Raw genomic sequence first — 20,432 nt, forward strand, 5'->3', positions numbered from 1 at the left:
TTTTGAATGTTGATAATAAAACATGTCTTCCAAGTGTTTGATATAAAGTCAAAAAGAGAAGGTTTTTGTGTGAGGCAAGTTTGATATTGTTGGACTTATTGGGAAGATTCTGTCAGAATATGTTAAGATAACATGTTTATATTAGTCTTCAAATATTTTGTTAGAAGTAAAATAGATACTATTGTATTAGAATTCTTAAGGAATTGAAGTTTAAGCAACAAACGGAAATTAAATATTCTTATAGAATTGAAGTTAATATGTGTAGTTATGTTATTTTGGTGTTTTTATTTTATAAAAAAGATGTTATAAATTCTATAAGAATATAAGTTAAAACTTATGTGTATTTTCTTAGAATTTATTTATATAAATACATTCTATCATAATGTCTTTAAGAATGTTTTCTTAACAACAAATATATTTGTTTAACTAGTAATAAAACAAGTAATGCATGTTATTCTTTCATAATGCCTTCAAGAAGGAATCAAATATGTATCATACAAGAGAAAGACTTGGAATGGAGTTCAAAAACAAGTATATTTGCGAAGAATTACATTCTTACGATAATACATCACATTTTCGTAAGAATAGTTGGAATCAAGTTGATTATTTGGACCATTGAAGAAGATCAAGTGCATTCATTCAATAATTGTATATTTAAGAATGCAATTTTGTAAGAATTTTATTCATTTTTATGACATTCTGTCAGAATATGTGTAATTGTATTAAAATGTATCAGGTTGTTATTCTGTAAGAAAATGTATTAATTTGTATTTAAGTTCGGATGTCTATAAATAGATATAAGAATGTTGTTATTATTCAATTGGGGGTTCAAAAAAATTGATTCTTTAATAATATTCTAATAGAATACCATTTTGAAAGAATTATAGAACATCATCTAACAAAATAACATTCTGATAGAATAAAATCGGTTTATGATTATACGTTACGTTTGAAATTGAATTAATTAAAAAAAATCATTTTTTAAATCAAGAGCATTAATTATCCCCTAAATCTCGAATTTCTATTTTTAAAAGTTTGTCTTAATTGACTAAAATACTCTTATAATGAATTTAGATGGTATTTTTGTGTTATCTTTAATTTAATAATACTTACTAATCTCTTACTTAAAATAACTAAAATGATTAGTCAAGAATCAACCATACATGCACACAATACTTATCAAAAACACAATAACCTAACCATATATATATATATATATATATATATATATATATATATATATATATATATATATATATATATATATATATATATATATGGGAAAAGTGAATATACCCTTAAGGGTATACAAGCTTACGTACCCAAACACACCATAATACGTCGTTTTATTTGATATATTCATTATAATGTTTTTAAACTTCAACCCTAACTTGATTTACTTTCAAGATTTTTGAAATTTCACTATTATATTTCTCTGACATCGCATCTTTTTGTCGAATACCTACTAGGCTATATATATTGTAGTTGAAAATGAAAATTAAGTAAGACGAAGACAAATGTGTAATATATAAAAATCATGGAAGTAAATCAAGTTAGAAGTTACATTATAAGAACATTAGACAATTAGAATGTATTATATGATACAAAACGACATAGTATAGTGAGTTTGGGTACCTAAGCTTATATACCCTTAAGGGTATATTCACTTATATATATATATATATATATATATATATATATATATATATATATATATATATATATATATACTTAAAATAACTAAAATGATTAGTCAAGAATCAACTATACATGAACACAATACTTATCAAAAACACAATAATCTAACCATATATATATATATATATATATATACATATGTATGTATATATATATATATATATATATATATATATATATATATATATATATATATATATATATATATATATATATATATATATGGGAAAAGTGAATATACCCTTAAGGGTATACAAGCTTACGTACCCAAACACACCATAATACGTCGTTTTATTTGATATATTCATTATAATGTTTTTAAACTTCAACCCTAACTTGATTTACTTTCAAGATTTTTGAAATTTCACTATTATATTTCTCTGACATCGCATCTTTTTGTCGAATACCTACTAGGCTATATATATTGTAGTTGAAAATGAAAATTAAGTAAGACGAAGACAAATGTGTAATATATAAAAATCATGGAAGTAAATCAAGTTAGAAGTTAAATTATAAGAACATTAGACAATTAGAATGTATTATATGATACAAAACGACATAGTATAGTGAGTTTGGGTACCTAAGCTTATATACCCTTAAGGGTATATTCACTTATATATATATATATATATATATATATATATATATATATATATATATATATATATATATATATATATATATAATGTCCTAAGTCACTTCTTACAAACGATGTGGCTTGCCACGGCTCGAAAAATCTTGAGGTTTGATATTGCCGTAAAGTCACACCAAACGTTATTTAAAACCTTAAAAAAAGTCTAACACAGTGGTAGTGCGGTCTGGAATCCGAAATTCTCACTAGTCTGAATCCAAAATATTCATCTGAAATGCCTCATTCTAGAAAAACTAGTCATTTTCCCAAAACCCAACAAAATTAATCATTTTGATTAAATACTTCATTCCGGATGGTCATTTTATTAATATCTTCAATTATAGTGGTGTGAATTAAAAGTTATAACTATCTAACGCAATGAAAACTTTCAGATTTTGTCGCTTAATATTAACCATAAAATACCAAAAGAGATGGTGAAATCATTTTCAATCGGGACCAAACAATAATGTATTGTCATACTCATACCTCATAAGTCATAAAATTAAAAGAGCATTGGGCCGTAGATTACTTATAGCAAAGTAAGTAGCTTTGCGTGTGTTTTAATGGACTACAAAGGGGCCAGTTTTTATTTTATTTGCAAAATGTTTTAGACTTTTTGTTTATTTTGTCTTCGTGATACTATTTATGTGATTGACAACTTAAAGATTCTTAATTAATAAGGTCTATCTTTATAGGAGCAATGCAAAGCGTCTTTAAGATGAATTCTGCCTTCTGAAAATCAGGTTCCATTCTTTTTTTTTTTTTTTTCTTTTGTTTTTAAACGGCAAGATAGTATTAAAATAAACAAAACAGGCCGGTGTAAAACTATACATAAATACAGAGCCAACAAATACAAGCCACATAACAATGATCAAGTAAACATCGAATTATAAAAAACATACTAACAATCAAAACAAAGGGATCAAAGGCCATGCAACATAAGTATTCCCAGACCCTAGGAGATTTATCAGAGTTGCACCATAATTTCATTCAAAAGCTTGCATTAGACTTAAATTAAGTATGATTTTTTTTTTCAAACAAATGAATTGCATACTGATAGATTTTTAAAATAAATATTTGTTAGGTTTCTTTCTAAAAACAAGTACTTTGTTTGAAAATACAACTATAACTTTTGAAATATTTGTTTAAAACTTATAAATACTTATAAAAATAACTACAAGTTGTTTGAGAGGATTTGGATTTTTAAAGGATTTGAAGTTTTAAAAGACTCCGGATTTTTAAAAGGTCGGAAAGGACAGTGGGAAAAAATGGGAGTGGTTTTGTAAAAACTCGAAGCACACAATGATAACATCAACAATTCACTTATTCACTAAACGAGTTGGTTTTTCATGTACACACACAAGAAACCTCTCTACAAAATACACTCTGCACTCATGAAGGAACCAACACAAAGATTTCATATGTGAATTACAACGAACACAAAATGAAAACCCTAACAGAAACCCTAAATTTACAGAGAAACAAGAATGTAACAATTATGTGTGTGTGATTTATAACATTATGACCAAAATAAGTTGCATCGTAGATTATATAGTTCGGGTCATTGGGCCAAAAACACCTGTGTATTAACCCATAAAACTTTGAGAAAAGTGAGTCGCAACCCACTAAAACTTGCATATGTACACAAACTACCCACAAATACATATAGTAAATAAATTAGTTCAAAAATATTTACCTTTCAACCCTTGAACAATCATAGATGCTAAGTTTGATATATTAAAACATATCTTCAACACCACTCCTCAAACTTAACATCAAAAAAACTTTAATCTTTGTTGAATGGATTAATCAAACCAATTTTATTCAGAAGAAAATTATGTTGAGAAATAACTAAAGATTTAGTTAAAATATCAGCTAATTGATCAGAAGAACTAATCCTTTCAATTTTTAACGCACCATTAGCAATTTTTTCCCTTACAAAATGTAAGTCAATCTAAAGTGTTTTGTAACTTCCCAAAAACCAGAATAAAACTTTCATTTTCAAAACCATTACAATAATACTTTTAATTACAAAAACAGGTTTTCCAAAAGTTATAATCCATAATAGAGTATCCCAAAACATGAATTTTGAGGGATGTGCACGATCATGCCTTCGCCTAGCCCGAATATATGAAGTACCTGAAACACAACACTGAAATCGTAAGCAAAAGCTTAGTGAGTTTCCCCTAAAGTACCACACAACAACCAGATAACAAAAAATAATAGGCCCACAACCAAAAGCACTGGATTACCCCTGAGCCCACAACATGAGTCTGGCATGTCACTCTCGAACCTCAGCTCATGTCTGGCTTGTTCCCGAGCCCACAACATAAGCCTGGATTGCCCTTTAGGCCCACAACTTATGACTGGATTACTCTCGGGTATTTTCTGGCTCACAACGCAAAGCATAAACACCTCGACCCAACCACCATATGTCAACATATAACAGATAACAACAATCACAGATTATCATACCGATCTAACATACCACTACATCACATCAATATCCTGTAACCAGAAAGCATGCCTAACAGAGGTGAGATGAACACCCGAACAGGTGACCCTACTCTAGAGCCACAACCAAACAAGGAACATGCAAGAAAGCCTAGATCAAGAGTCCTCAGTCTATCCTACATGACTACAAACAGTCTTACAAATCTAACACGTATACAGTATACACATGTAGTAATACAGATCTACAATCTATCATATACCCAACATAACATCAATCAAATATACTAGGATCCATGATCCAGTGGGCTGACATTGGTGTCTTCAACCCATTCATAAGTACAGTGAGAAAGAACTTACCTCGCAGTCTGACGAATAGCTAAACAATACACTGCTCTGAATACCAACTCTACAAGTCACCTACTCAACAGATAGAGACTAAGGCTTAACTATAGCTCAAAATACCTAAAATACCTGTAAGTCAGACTTGGTTAACTTTGGTCAAAGTCAAAGTCAACGGTCAAGGTCCAAAAGTCAACATTCCTTCCGAGTCGAGTACGACCAGTGTAGCATGAGAGTACGAGCAACGTACCTCCAGGTACGCCCATCGTATACTGCTCGGTCCCAAAAATCCATTAAGATCTTAATCCATTAAGCCCTTCCGTCCAAAACTTAGATCCAAGCTCAAGATGATATTCTAAGTCATATAGTTTCCAACTTTATGACATTGCATGGCTATAAAGTGCTTAATGCCCAAAACCCTACGTTCTTAACCCAATAAGACCATCTAACACATGCATGGGTTTCATACAACACTCAAGATCATATTTTTATGCTCAACAACATTCTTAAATGTCTAAAAGAACAACTCAAATGACTTAAAGTAACCTATACTCAAAATGCCAAGTCAATGGGACCAAAATGTTCACAAATTCAAGGCAAACAAGATCTTAAACAAATCATCATCAAGTTCAGATCTTTTTACCACAAAATGATGCCAAATGGTGATGAGATTCTGGATCTAAGGTGCTTCACTCTTCCAAGGTGGCCCTCTCTTCTTCTCCTTCCTTCTTAATCACCAAAAGTACCCACAAAAGCTCAAGAACACTCCTAAGGTGGATTAGGGCTCTAGATAGATGAAATGGCAAGTGGAGGCTGATGAGGGGAAGGGGCCTTGAGCCATAAGGATGAATTTATAGTTCACAAACCCTAATACTTAGGTTTTGGCCTAACCGGATTATGCACATCGTGCCTTGGGAATATGCCCAACGTACTACGTAGACACACATTTTTCTTGAATTGTCACATGGGACCCTTTTTGTAAACACATCTCATTCTAAGGGATAAAATGTAATATTTGAAAATCGAGGTATTAAAACTCTCCCCCGCTTAAACTAGATTTCGTCCTCGAAATCATTCCTTTCTTCATCATTTTTCCATGACAAACCTGCATGACTGAACTTCCTGAATTCTAGATACATCCTAAGAATCACCTCCTCACTGCTAACCAACCACCATATTGTTGTCAAAACCCTAACGAAGAACGAACCCTGGTTTCTTACCCTTAGCCATCAAAACATCCATCTGCTATGGCTGAACTGAACGATTATACATCCACCAACAAACCTCGGCTAACCATATTGTTCAAACCAATTAATAATTGAGCCGTAAGATTCCCTTCAATGCACTTTCATACGCACCGGGTCCACAACTTATGTCTGTAATACCCCTGAAAGGTCCTCAACATAAGTCTAGATTACCCTCTTTGTAACGCCCCGATTCTCAGGTATTGCTTAGATAAGATTTATTGGGTTAAGCTCTACTCGACGAGTTGGTTGAACTACTCGTCGAGTAGCAACGGGGGTGGAATCGCGTGTTAAGTGACCTACTCGACGAGTCCATGTTGGGACTCGGCGAGTAGGAGCTGGCAGTGGAAACCATAAATCTCGGGGTTTGCACCTCTATTTAAAGGAGCCTTAGCCTCCTTTGGCCTCTTTACAGTCTTTGAGAGCCCCTTAAAACCCTAATTCGTGTGTATGTGCCTGGTGTGGTGTTTGAAGCTTGGAAAAGAGGATCTTGGAGGAAGAAAGCTAAGAGTGCAAAGGAAATTGAAGCAAGGAAGGAGTGTGTGTGCCACGTTGGCCTACAGTCTCCCTGGACCGCTTATAGGGATTTTTATGGATTTTCAAGTTGGTATGATGAGCTATGGGCTAGATCTGAAGTTGTAACTTCAGATCTGGACCCTCCTTGGATTCTAGAAGTATAAATTCACAGTCTTGGTTGTGATTAAGGTCCCTCTTGAGCATGAAGATCCATTAAGAACTTAGAATAGACATTTAGAGCCTTTATAGTCATGCATGCATGTAAAGTTTGCAACTTTACGTGATAAGCATGCCCTAGAAGCTTGGATCTATGAGTTGCAGCCGTTGCATGGCTCAAAATATGTATGTATGGAGGAAAAGGACTGAATGGACTCGGAGAGTCGCAACGTGACTCGGCGAGTCACATGAAGATGGTCATGAACTCGACGAGTTGGAGGAACAACTCGGCGAGTCCGATGAAGATCGCCATAAGACTCAACGAGTTGAAGAATAACTCGGCGAGTCGGATGAGTTTCCTCTGGGATATGTATGAGTGTGTATCCATCGAGTTGCAAGGAGGGAACTCGACGGGTGACCTTAAGTTTGATCTAGAATCAAAGGAACTCGACGAGTCACTCCGATGACTCGGCGAGTTGGAATGTACTTCAGGGAACTCGGCGAGTAGCCAAGGGTTCTCGACGACTTAAGGTCAACATGGACTGTTGACCTTGACTGAGGACTTTGACTTTGACCAGGGGTTGACTAGTGGGTTATGGAGTACCTTATAAGGTTAAGGACTTATGAGTATAATGTACTATGATGATAGGTGGTGGAACCTGTGTCAGGTGATCCGAGAGTTGGAGTTTACCTTTCGTGTCTACATCTGCGAGGTGAGTTATCCCCACTATATCGATAGGGTCTACGACACCAAGGCCGACCCTTTAGTTGTTATTGTTATGGTATGCTACATGTGGTTATGATCTGTTAGATCAGAATCGGGGTAGACAGTATGTTATGCTCTTATGATCCGTAGGGATTGGTATGTTAGTAACCTGCTAGGTTGGTACTCTAGTTACAGGAGAATTCTATGATTGATGATCAGTGTGACAGATATGTTTGATGTTTGTATATGCTTGTATATGATAGTATGCGCACATGGTTATTTGATGGTGGTTGGGTTGAGGCGGTCCTGCTTTGTGCTGAAGGCCAATATACCCTATGAGCGGTCCAGGGAGACTGTAGGCCAACGTGGCGGACCAATCATGCCGAAGGCTCGGGATAGATTCAGACAGACTGTAGGCCCAGTAGGGCGGTCCAGTCAGGCCGATGGCCCAGTATGCATGATGATTGATTAATTATTACTGATATGGTATTGTTGGTGTGGTATTGGTATTTTGGGGGTAGCTCACTAAGCCCTCGGGCTTATAGTTTTCAGTTTATTGTTTCAGGTACTTCAGGAGATCATGGAAAGGCGAAGGCGTGATCGTACCGCTCCTCATCCTTATGTTATGATTTTTGGGACACTCTGATGGAAAATAATTTGAAAACATTTTGTAAGCAATACTACTTGGTTTTTATTTATGATTGAAAATGTTTAAATTTGGCGTAAAATTTATGGATGTTACACTCTTAGACTATACCGATATTGATGTCATACCAACACTAACATGACGACCTGCGACCAAAACCACAGAGTCTAAAGATTCTCAACCGACAGCTTGTTAATATGAAGAAACCCATTTAACTTTTTCCCCAGCGTAAACCAACACTACACAAGCCACTTGAACCCTTATAACACTTCCTCAACTGCCTTTACTAGTCGACCCCTCCCTCTTGATGCATCTCTAAGAATGATGCGAGCCGAGCCGATCGACCATATCCAACATGATCTATCCATTGATATCCAAATCAAAACCCCGGCCGCTCTCTAATGTTGAATACCCAAATTCAAACACAAGATCGAATTCCGACCCGAAAGATGAACCGATAAAGGTTGCCTTAACCTATCTGTCAATATGATTCCAATAGTCGTTCAGCCCAAACTAAACCATCTCACGTGTGAAAGTTGCTTCACCCTGGAAAATGCTATGACTGAACTTTCGTCTTACACCATATCCGACCTATGATCTGCCAAATACCATGAATGCCCTAACCCTTACACATTGCATTACCCATTCCTGCGATGGACAAAATCATTCTAGGAAATGATACGAGCCCATTTGTAGAATTTAATCACTCTCGCATGATCCACACGATTGGCTTCCTCAGTTAACCCTAATCAACCATCCATTCTTATCGTCTAATTGGCGGTTGTACCTTAACCATAATCTGATCAACCTTAGATTCTCCCTAGCTGTAAAAATCATGATAATCTTGTGAACGCACTTGGGTCCAATTTCCTACATGCGCACGAGCTCTAGTGAAAATTGTTCTTGGACCCGTTTTTCATATTCTTAATGCTTCTCCCCCAATTGGATTCAACTACAACCTCCTTCCTTGAAGCACTCAAACACCCGAATCACTCCATGATTTTGCCAAACATCATGATTTCGCAAACAATCACACAATCCATGACTTCCTATTTCGATTTGAATACATAATACAACGCAACACATGATAAAAGATTAACGCATCCCAAGCACTTTCCAAATTTTAATTAACTCATCCGATTATAGAAATAATTAACTAATTCAACCAATTACATAATATCCAAAATTTCCAAGTAACAAAACCAATCCATTAAAAGAAGTTGCATAAAGATAAATCACATACATCTCTTTTCAACATCCCAGGCCCAAAACATAACAATAAAGTACAAGAATACACTCCATACTCCTGTCCCACCTAGTGGAACTCGAGTCTCCTCTATTTGTACCTGAAATGCTCGACCCCTTGTCGCCGGAGTCATCATCCTGTCCCGTCATCGGTCCGTAATCCTCAATGTAGTTGGAGTGGGTGCTTGCGCTAGTCTCGCAGTGAACATGGGACAGTTGGCCTTCACATGGCCAACCTAATCACAATAGTAGAAAATCTTGGCGCTCGATACTGGGGCATGGTGACGAAAATCCCTAGCGATGTAGCCCTCCCTACCACACTTGCGGCACCCTAAAGAGAACCAACAAGTACCCTCATGAAACTTGTCGTACCTACCACAAGTACGACCCCTCTAACCTCCAGAATGAGAATCCGCGACCTTGAACCGCTTCACTGAAGGCTGGTCCTGAACTGGAGCCGGCCACTGCTCCCTATTCTAAACCTCTGTATCGATCTCTCGTCTCCTCACAGGATTCTGGAGCTCAGCAAGGGTGTTGTAACTTTGTGTGGACACAAACAGTCGGATGTTAGTCTTGAGCATACTCAAGAATTGTGTCATTTAAGCCTGCTCTGACGCAATAAACTTGGAACAAAACAAGGCCCTCTCGATAAACATCTTGGTGATCTCCGGCACTGACTCTGTAGTCTACCTCAAATCCAAATACTCCTAGGCTAACCTTTCCCTCTCCATCAAGGGAACATATCCCGTGCGAAACATCTCCGAGAACTGCTCCCAAGAAAGAACAGTCCTTTGCTCAAAAGTGTAGGAACCGGTAACCAAGTTCCAGCGCAATCCTTCGCACCCAGTCGAAGGATGTTTAGAGCGCACCTGACCTTCTAGTCCTATGGGCAAGATCAAGTAAAGAAACATCCCTCAACATCTGAAAACCATCTCATAGCCATAATTGGATCCGTGGCCCCATTGAACCTCCTCCTCGACCACCTGCGGCAGCGACAATTGCGGTGGCTACAGCAGTAGCAGGTCTGGGTAAGTGCAGTATAACGGTCATCAAACATATCGATCATGGTGGTCTTGATAGACCCAAAAAAACTCCGGAATTAAAGCTCGCATGGCAGTAACCACCTCGGTGGCAATCAAATCACAAATCTGATCCTCAATTAATCGAAGCCTGTCTTGATTACCCTTTCCAGAGCTGGAACCAGATCTTCTCGTAACCACCATACTGGAATTGAACCATACCACATATCAGAAGGCTACAACTCACATTGCCATAAACACAAGATGAGACTCAGCCCTCGAGGTTTGTGACTTCCTTGCTACGCATATGGGTCCTATGCTTTCAGTAGTTCATGCCCATACTACCTTCCACACCTACCCGTATTTGTCTCAAGGATCATCATAAACAACTCACAACAAACCTACATTTAGGATACGCATACATCCTATCCTCACTCTCTCGAGAGTGTCTAATCCTTTCCTCCACTAGCCTGCTACCCCCCACAAACACTCATGAAACTTCCACTAACTTTGCAGCCACTCGTGTATGCTAATCATACATAATTTTGGATCCTATAGATGGTCGAATACTTGATTCTAACCTAAGACCAAAACCAAAAAAGGAACATGAAATAAGGCTAAAACATTCTCAGGCTATAAAATATTAGTTATGTACAACTATGATTCATACACTAAGCAATTGTAGTAATGATGTCAATTTCATTTATTAGGCAAAAGCTCTCCTAAGCTATCAAGCATCATACATCATGAAATTCTATCAAGCAATTCTTGAAGATCACTAGCTTATCACTAGCATGTTGTTCTATCATAAACATCAATAACAAATAAAAGTGTGGGTAACTTGGGGTAACTTTTCTTGCTCCGGCTGATTGTACACATCACATCCTTCCTTGGTTATTTTTTAAAACAATTTGGAAAATAGTTTGAAAACAATTTCTTTGAAAACTTTTGCAGATCCTAGTTTGAGACTGGATTCACACGAATGTTCATCCAATTCACTCAAACCAAGGCTCTGATACCAACTTGTAACATCCCAAAAGCTAGAATAAAATTTTCAATTTAAAACCATTCCAATAATACTTTTAATAACAAAAAAAAGTTTTCCAAAAGTTATAATCCATAATCAGAGTGTCCCAAAACATGAATTCTAAGGGATGTGCAGGATCACGCCTTCGCATGGCCCGAACTTCTGAAGTACCTGAAACAAAACACTGAAACCATAAGCCAAAGTTTAGTGAGTTTCCTTCAAAGTACCACATAACAACCATATAACTGCAAATACTAGGCCCACATCCAAAAGGACTGGATTACCCTTGAGCCCACAAAATGAGTTTGACATGTCACTCCCAACCCTCAGCTCATGTATGGCTTGCTCTCAAGCCCACATCAAAAGCCTGGATTGCCCTTTAGGCCGACAGCTTGTGACTGGATTGCTGTCGGGTTTGTTGGTTCACAGCACAAAGCAATGACACCTCAACCCAAACACCATATGTCAACATATAACATATAATAAAAATCACATATTATCATACCAATCTAACAGACCACTACATCACATCAATATCCTGTAACCAGAAAGGATACCTAACAGCCCAAAGGATGCATAAATATATGTACTTAGAGGTAAGATGGACACCCGAACAGGTGACCCTACTCTAGAGCGACAACCAAACAAGGAACATGCAAGAAAGCCTGTATCAAGAGTCTTCAGTTTATCCTACATGACTACACACAGACCTACAAATCTAACATGTATAAAGTACACACCGGTAGTCCTACAAATCTACCAATCTATCATTTACCCAACATATCATCAATCAAATATATCAGGATCCATGATCCAGTGGGCTGACATTGGTGCCTTCGACCCATTCATAAGAACAGTGAGAAAGAACTCACCTCGCAGTCTGACGAATAGATAGACAATACACTGCTCTGAATACCAGCTCTACAGGTCACGTATTCAACAAATAGAGACCAAGGCTTAACAGTAGCTCAAAATACCCAAAACACACTTAAGTCAAACTTGGTCAACCCTATTTAAAGTCAAAGTCAACGGTCAAGGTCCAAAATTCAACATTCCTTCCCAGCGAAGTATGACTAGTGTACCATGAAAGTATGCCCAGCATACTCTGATGTTAACCAAAAAGTGGGGCGTTGACCGCATACGCGCAACGTACCTCCGGGTATGTCCATCCTACGCTACTCAGTCCTAAAACTCCATTAAGAGCTTAATCCATTAAGCCCTTCCGTCGAAAACTCAGATCCAATCTCAAGATGATGTTCTAAGTCATAAACTTTCCAAATTTATGACTTTGCATGGCTATAAAGTGCTTAATGCCCAAAACCCTATGTTCTTAACCTAATAAGACAATCTAACACATGCATGAGTTTCATACAACACTCAAGATCATATTTTTATGCATAACAATCTTAAATGTCTAAAAGGACAACTCAAATGACTTAAAATAAACCATACTCAAAATGCCAAGCTAATGGGACCAAAATGTTCACAAATTCAAGGCTAACAAGATCTTAAACAAATCATCATCAAGTTGAGAGCTTTTTACCTCAAAATGATGCCAAATCATGATGAGATTCTGGATCTCAGGTGCTTCAATCTTCCAAGGTGGCCGTCTCTTCTTTTCCTTCCTTCTTAATCATCAAAAGTACCCACAAAATCTCAAGAACGCTCTCAAGGTGGATTAGGGTTCTAGATGGATGAAATGGCAAGTGGAGTTTGAGGAGGGGAAGGGGCTTTGAGCCATAAGGATGAATTTATAGTGCACAAACCCCAAAATACTTAGGTTTTGGCTTGGCCGGATTATGCCCAGCGTACTCTAGGAGTACGCCCAACGTACTATGCAGGCCCACATTTTTTTTAAATTGTCACATGGGACCCTTTTTGTAAACAAATCTCATTCCAAGCACTAAAATGTAATATTTGCAAATCAAGGTATTACGGTTTTGTTTTTTCATGAAATAAAAGATTAAATGCTAATTTAATTGCTGACTCATTATCACAAAATACTTTTACAGGAGTTAAACCTTTTATCCCCAAATAAAACAAGACTTTTAAAATCGAAAATTACTTCACAAGTAATAGACCCTAAAGCTCTATACTCACACTCGGTTGAAGATCTTGAAAAAATTAACTATTTCTTGATTTTCTATAAAACTAAAGAATTTGCATTATATACTAAGTAGCCTGTAACAGATCTTCTTGTAGAAAGGAACTCAGCCCAATCAGCATCCACAAACCCCAATAAATCAAAACATTTAGATTTAATAATAGAGATTGTAACATCCCAAAATTTCAACAATTTTAAACTTTTCAAAATGACCCTTTTACTAATTAAAATGTTTACAAAATTAGTGTTTCCAAAACATTATTTAAAAATCAATGTTTCCCAAGATCAATTCCATAAAATTAGGATGTGTATTGTCACGCCTTTGCCTAGCCACCATTCGCTGAAGTACCTAAAACATAAACCAAAACTGTAAGCACACAAAGCTTAGTGAGTTCCCCCAAAGTACCAACACACAGACAAATAACATATACCAACAAACAGCATGCATACAGGTCCTTCAGGATGATTGGAACGCCCTACTGGCCTACAATCCATCTGGTATGCCCACAGAGCCTTCAATCTGACTGGAACGCCCCAACGGGCTACAGTCTATATGGTATGATCATAGAACCTTCAGCATGACTGGTACGCCCCACCAGCCTATATTCTTCGAGCCTTCGGCCTAACTGGTACGTTGTACTGGCCTTTAGACTATCCGGGACGCCCTAGGTCTGTTGGTCTTCAACACATAGCAGGACCGCCTCAACCCAACCACACACAACATGTCAACATATGCATATCCAAAACACATATAAGCCCAGTAAATCATAACAACATATCGATATAAACATTACCGGGTTTGTTGACTAACGACACAAAGCAGTACAGTCTCAACCCACCCATACCACGACAACATATATACACCTATAACCAGTCAACATACAATCAGTCAGATCTTACAAATCACTAAGGATAACATCATCCTATCTACAGGATACAGATCTAACAGATCACTACAATACCCAATCATACGATAACCTAGATAATAATCCACAGGTTCGGCCTTGGTGCCTTCGACCCGTAAGTATAGTGAGGAAAACCCACCTCAGCCGTTGATCCCACGAATAAATCTCTGACTGCAGATCTGCCAAAATCCACGTGCTATCAAATACCAAAAATGACAACCCATTAACATCTAGCCCCTGACTCACACTATGATTCCAAAGTAGGGTAAAAGTCCTTTTTACCCTTCCTCAAGCTTGGCCCACGGTCAAGGGCCAAACTAGATGACCAAAGGCCCAAAATCCAAAATTAAGCATCTAAGGCCCAAATATGGCCCAATTTTCCAAATTGGGCCCAATTCCTTTCATGGGCCTTCACCCAAGAAAGTCCAATAACTCACAAAAGCCCAACCACAAAAGCCAGATGGCCCAAAATGGCCCAAGACAACCAAGCCCAACACCAAAGCCCAAAACAAAGAAGCCCAAGCTTGCTGAGTATGTGGGGCGTACTCAACTTGTATGCTCAGTGTACCGAATGAAACACTTGTACAGGTAGCATACAAACTTGTATGCCCAACGTACTAACCAGCCATGGCCAACTTTCCAAATTAGCACTTAATCCATTAAGACTTTGAACCAAACTCAGATTTGACTTCCCCACGGTGGTTAATCACATAAAGTTGCCAACTTTATGTGCATGCATGGCTAAATGGGACTTTAGAGCTCAAAAGAGCTTAATGAGGGGTCTTCATATGCATGAGTCCAAATAAACCATAAAGATCACATTTTTTATGCCTTTGGGACACCTAAAACGTCCAGATCTACAAGATCAAGCCTTTGAAACAACCTTAGCTCATAAGGACCAACCAAAAGAGGCTAAAATGACCATAAACAACCCAAAAGAATACCCAACCAAAGACATGAAAAGATCGAAGCTTTTTACCTTCAACTGATTAGAAAAGATGAGAAACTTATAGATCTACAAGCCCCACTCCAATGTATGATTCCTCAACAAGCTCCAATCTCTTCAAGATGCACAAAAACACTCCAAGATTCATCACAAAGGCTTAAAATCTCCAAGATAAAGGCTAAGGGTCGACTATTAAGGTTTAGGAGGCTTAGAGGCTCATAAAAGACAAGGCTCATGAAGGAAATGAGGTTTGAATAGGGTCAAGAACCAAAAAATTGGGTTTCATGGTTGAAGGGAGTACGTCCCACGTACCCCTTAGTATGCTCGACGTACTCAAAACAACCCGCGACCAAAAAAACTCACTACACTCAACGTACTTGGTGAGTATGCCCCGTGTACTCGACCAAGCTCCAAAATTCTAAAACTTTGTTTGGCTATAACTCCCTCGATCTGAGTCCGTTTCCGACGAACATTATATCCACGTAAAGGTAAAGAGAAGACCTACACTTATAATAACTCACCTTTGCCTTAAAACTCCCCGAACCAAACCCAAAATTCATAAAGAACCGAATTGACAAATTATGATTATACCCTTGGGCTCCTAAACACAAATGAACGCTCAGATCACTTAGACCAAAACACCCACACCCAAAAATAGCCAAATCCTTTTTTCCCTAAGGCCATAAGCCTTATGATAACCAATGATCGGGCCACAGCCCGAATAATGAAGCGATTTGAAACCGAGTATTACAAAGATTCCTTTTCCTGGACTCCCTTTTAAGTATCTGAGTAATCTAAAAGCAATGTCTAAATGTGACTTATGTGGTTAGTTTATGCATACACTGAGATAAGATCTAAACACAATAAGAAATATCAGGCCTTGTATGGTAAGATAAATCAATTTTCCAACCAATTTTTGAAAAACAGTTATGTTTTCAAGATAAGGATCGTTTTCATCATACTCTCTATGTGGAACGAAATTTGCTTCCAGGGGAGTTAAAGCATGCTTACAACCAAGCATGTTAAACTGATGCAAAAGCTCAAGACAATATTTTTTGGTTTAAACAAATTCCTTTATCAACATGTAGAACTTCAATACCAAGAAAGTAACTAAGTTTTCCTAAATCTTTGATTCTAAACTTAGTGTTAAGAAAATGTTTAACATTTTCAAGTTCTTCCTTACTATGCCTTGTCAGTATAATGTCATCAACACAGACAAGAAGAACAACAACATAATTATTCTTATTCTAACAAATAAAGAATAATCATTAATACTCTGATTAAAACCATAACTAAACAAATCATAACATAATTTTTTGTTCTATTTTCTAGGAGCCTGTTTTAAACCATAAAAATATTTTACTAATTTACAAACCCCAACATCAACTTTTGTGTGATATCCCTGAGGAAGTGTCAAGTACACATCCTTAGTGAGATCATCGTATAAGAAAGCATTGTTAACATCAAGTTGATATAAAGGCCAGGATTTATTTATAGATAAAGATATAACTATACGAAGAGTTACAATTTTTGCAATTGGAGAAAAAGTTTCTTGATAATCAATTTCCTCTCTCTGAATATATCCTTTAGCAACAAGACATGTTTTATATCTTTCTAGTTCTCCATTAGGTTTATATTTGATTCTATAAACCCACTTACAATCTATTGGCTTTCTATTTTTAGGTAAATCAGTTATAGTCCAGGTATTATTATGATAAAGAGTAACCATTTCATTATTCATAGCAGAAATCCAATTAGGATCAGAAACAACCTCCTTAAAAGTTTTGGGTTCTACAATTTTATTTAAATTTTAAACAAAACACTTATTTTCATTATTAAGAAATGAATACTTAACACTTATTTCAATACCATACTTATATTTACCCTCAATAATATAATTAGTAAATTTAGCAGGCATTTTAGACTCACGTTTAGACCTAGAGAACCTAAAAGAAGGACTAAAGGTGGATAAAGTATTAATTTGACTATTTTCCTCAGAAAAACTTTGACTAGAAGAACTAGGCATATGTCTACCAGTTGGTGAGTGATTTGCTTTGCCAATCTAGTTGTTGACTTGACTAGTATGGGTCTCATCTAGGGTTTGGTATGCACTTGAGTCAACCAACTGATGACTAATACTCAAGTCATCTAAATCAATACTATCATTTATATAATCAGAACCGTTATTTAAATCATCATAGGAAAAAGGGTCCTGAAAGACGAAGGTTTTATCAAAAAAAGTTGAATTCATTTTAAAAGGTAACACACTTTCATAAAACTTCACATCACTGGAAATAAAAACAAGATTAGAATCAAGACTAAGCAATTTATAACCCTTTTTTTCAAAAGAATAACCAAGTAAAACACATTTTTCAGCTCTTTCTGAAAACTTGTCAGTATTATTAAGTTTAGTAGCAAAAGAAATACTTCCAAAGACTCTTAAACAATCAAACTTAGGAACCTTTTTAAAAACAAGCTCATAAGGAGATCGACCTTTCAAAACAGACGTAGGCATTCCATTTATCAAAAACACAGAAGTAAGAACATCTTCTCCCTAGTACTTAACAGGAAGACCAAATTGAAACAATAAAGACCTTGATACATTTAAAATATGTCTGTGTTTTCTCTCCACAACACCATTCTGTTGTGAAGTATAGACACAAGAAGCTTGGTGAAAAATTCCTCTTGATTCAAAAAAAAAAGATTTCATTTTATTATTTAAAAATCTTGTTCCATTATCTGATCTAACAATCTTAATATTAGACTCAAATTGATTTTGCAGAATATTAAAAAAGGAGAAAAAAATAAGAAAATACCTCATTTTTAGATTTTAAAAGGAAAACCGAGGTAGCCCTTGTGAAATCATCCACAATAGTTAAAAAATACTTATAGCCTTCTCTAGTACACACTTTGTAAGGTCCCTAAACATCTAAGTGAACAAGCACTCCTAATTTAGAAGACACATGACTACTAAGAGGAAAAGATTCACTACTTTGTTTAGCCCTATGACAAACATCACAAGGAGGAAGAGATTCATTTGAAAAATCTAAGGTGTCTTTTAATGTATTTAAAGCTTGGTCATCAGGATGTCCTAACCTACTATGCCAAGTTAGTCAAGACACACAACATTTAGCTATATGTAATGTCCCAAATTTTAAGACCAAAATTTTCATTTTTATAATTATAAAATCATCATACAAAATGTCTTCATAAAACCATAGTTAAATTAGAGTATGTCAATAATCATCCAAATACATCAAAGTCAACTACTAAAAGGAAAAGACTCACTACTTTGTTTAGCCCTATGACAAACATCACAAGGAGGAAGAGATTCATTTGAAAAATCTAAGGTGTCTTTTAATGTATTTAAAGCTTGGTCAGCAGGATGTCCTAACCTACTATGCCAAGTTAGTCTAGACACACAAAATTTAGCTATATGTAATGTCCCAAATTTGAAGACCAAAAATTTCATTTTTATAATAATAAAATCATCATACAAAACGTCTTCATAAAACCATAGTGAAATTAGAGTATGTCAATAATCATCCAAAGACATCAAACTCAAATAAAATGCCAAACAATATGGTGTGTGTGATGCGATCATCCCAAGCTCTTCCCCTTTGATCCGGAAGTACCTGAAATATAAACTGAAAACCGTAAGCACGAAGCTTAGTGAGATCCCCAGAATACCCCATACCATACATACATATAAGTCAAGCATATATGGGTGCTCACATCCCCTTCGGTCTCTTTCAATCGGTATTGGGTATATTTCAACCCCTTCAGTCTCTTTCAACTGGTATTGGGTGTATTTCAACCCTTTCGATCTCTTTCAACCAATACTGGGTATATTTCAACCCCTGCGGCCTCTTTCAATCGGTACTGGGTATATTTAAACCCCTTTCGGTCTCTTTAAACCAGTATCAAGTCTATTTCACCCCTACCACTACCACATAATATCATAACAAAAGATTCACAGATACATCAAGAAAATACAAGCATAACGGACAATTATCACTAAGACAATCATCATACTCCAAGCATACATGAGTGGGCCGACATTGGTGCCTTTAATCCACGAATATAGTGAAGGAAACTCACCTCAAACCGCTAAAAATCAGATAGACGCTTGGACTGCTGACCCGGATAATCCTCGTGCTAATCAATCAAATAAAACCCCAATTAATAATTGGGCCATAAACCATAGCCATGAATCTAATTCATTTGTCCAACTCCCAGAGTAAAAGACCATTCTACCCGTTCCTTACTTGACCTAACAACCAAAGCCCAACCCAAAAGGCTCCAAAAGCCCAATATAGCCCAAATTCCTACATGAGGACCAAAACCCATTATCGGCCTAAATCCAAGAAGGGTCAAAGCCTAATAATGCCCCTAGGTCAAAAAGACTATTGGCCCAACAAGGCCTAAATCCTAAAAAGTCCAAATATGGCCCAAAACACGAAAGTCAACCAAATTCAAGTTGTCGAGTATGCCCAGTGTACTTAGACTTACCCCCCAACATACTCCCTCTAGGTCCAGTACGCACAGCGTACAAGCTGGGTACGCCCATCGTACTCCACAGACAACCAACCATTCCATTAAGCACTTAACTGGTTTAGCCACTAAGCCAAACTCTCATATCTGATCCTAAATGGTTTCTTAACATGTAAAGTTGGAAAATTTACACTCTTTCATGACTTAATGGGGCCCATAACTCAAAAAACCATAAGAGTAGCTCTAACTCATGAATGGGCCAAGATGACTCATCAAGATTGCATTTTAATGAACAAGGGAAC

The sequence above is a fragment of the Lactuca serriola genome, chromosome 4 (genome assembly GCF_051521515.1).
Source record: "Lactuca serriola cultivar US96UC23 chromosome 4, Lser_US96UC23_V15, whole genome shotgun sequence".
NCBI lineage: Eukaryota > Viridiplantae > Streptophyta > Magnoliopsida > Asterales > Asteraceae > Lactuca > Lactuca serriola.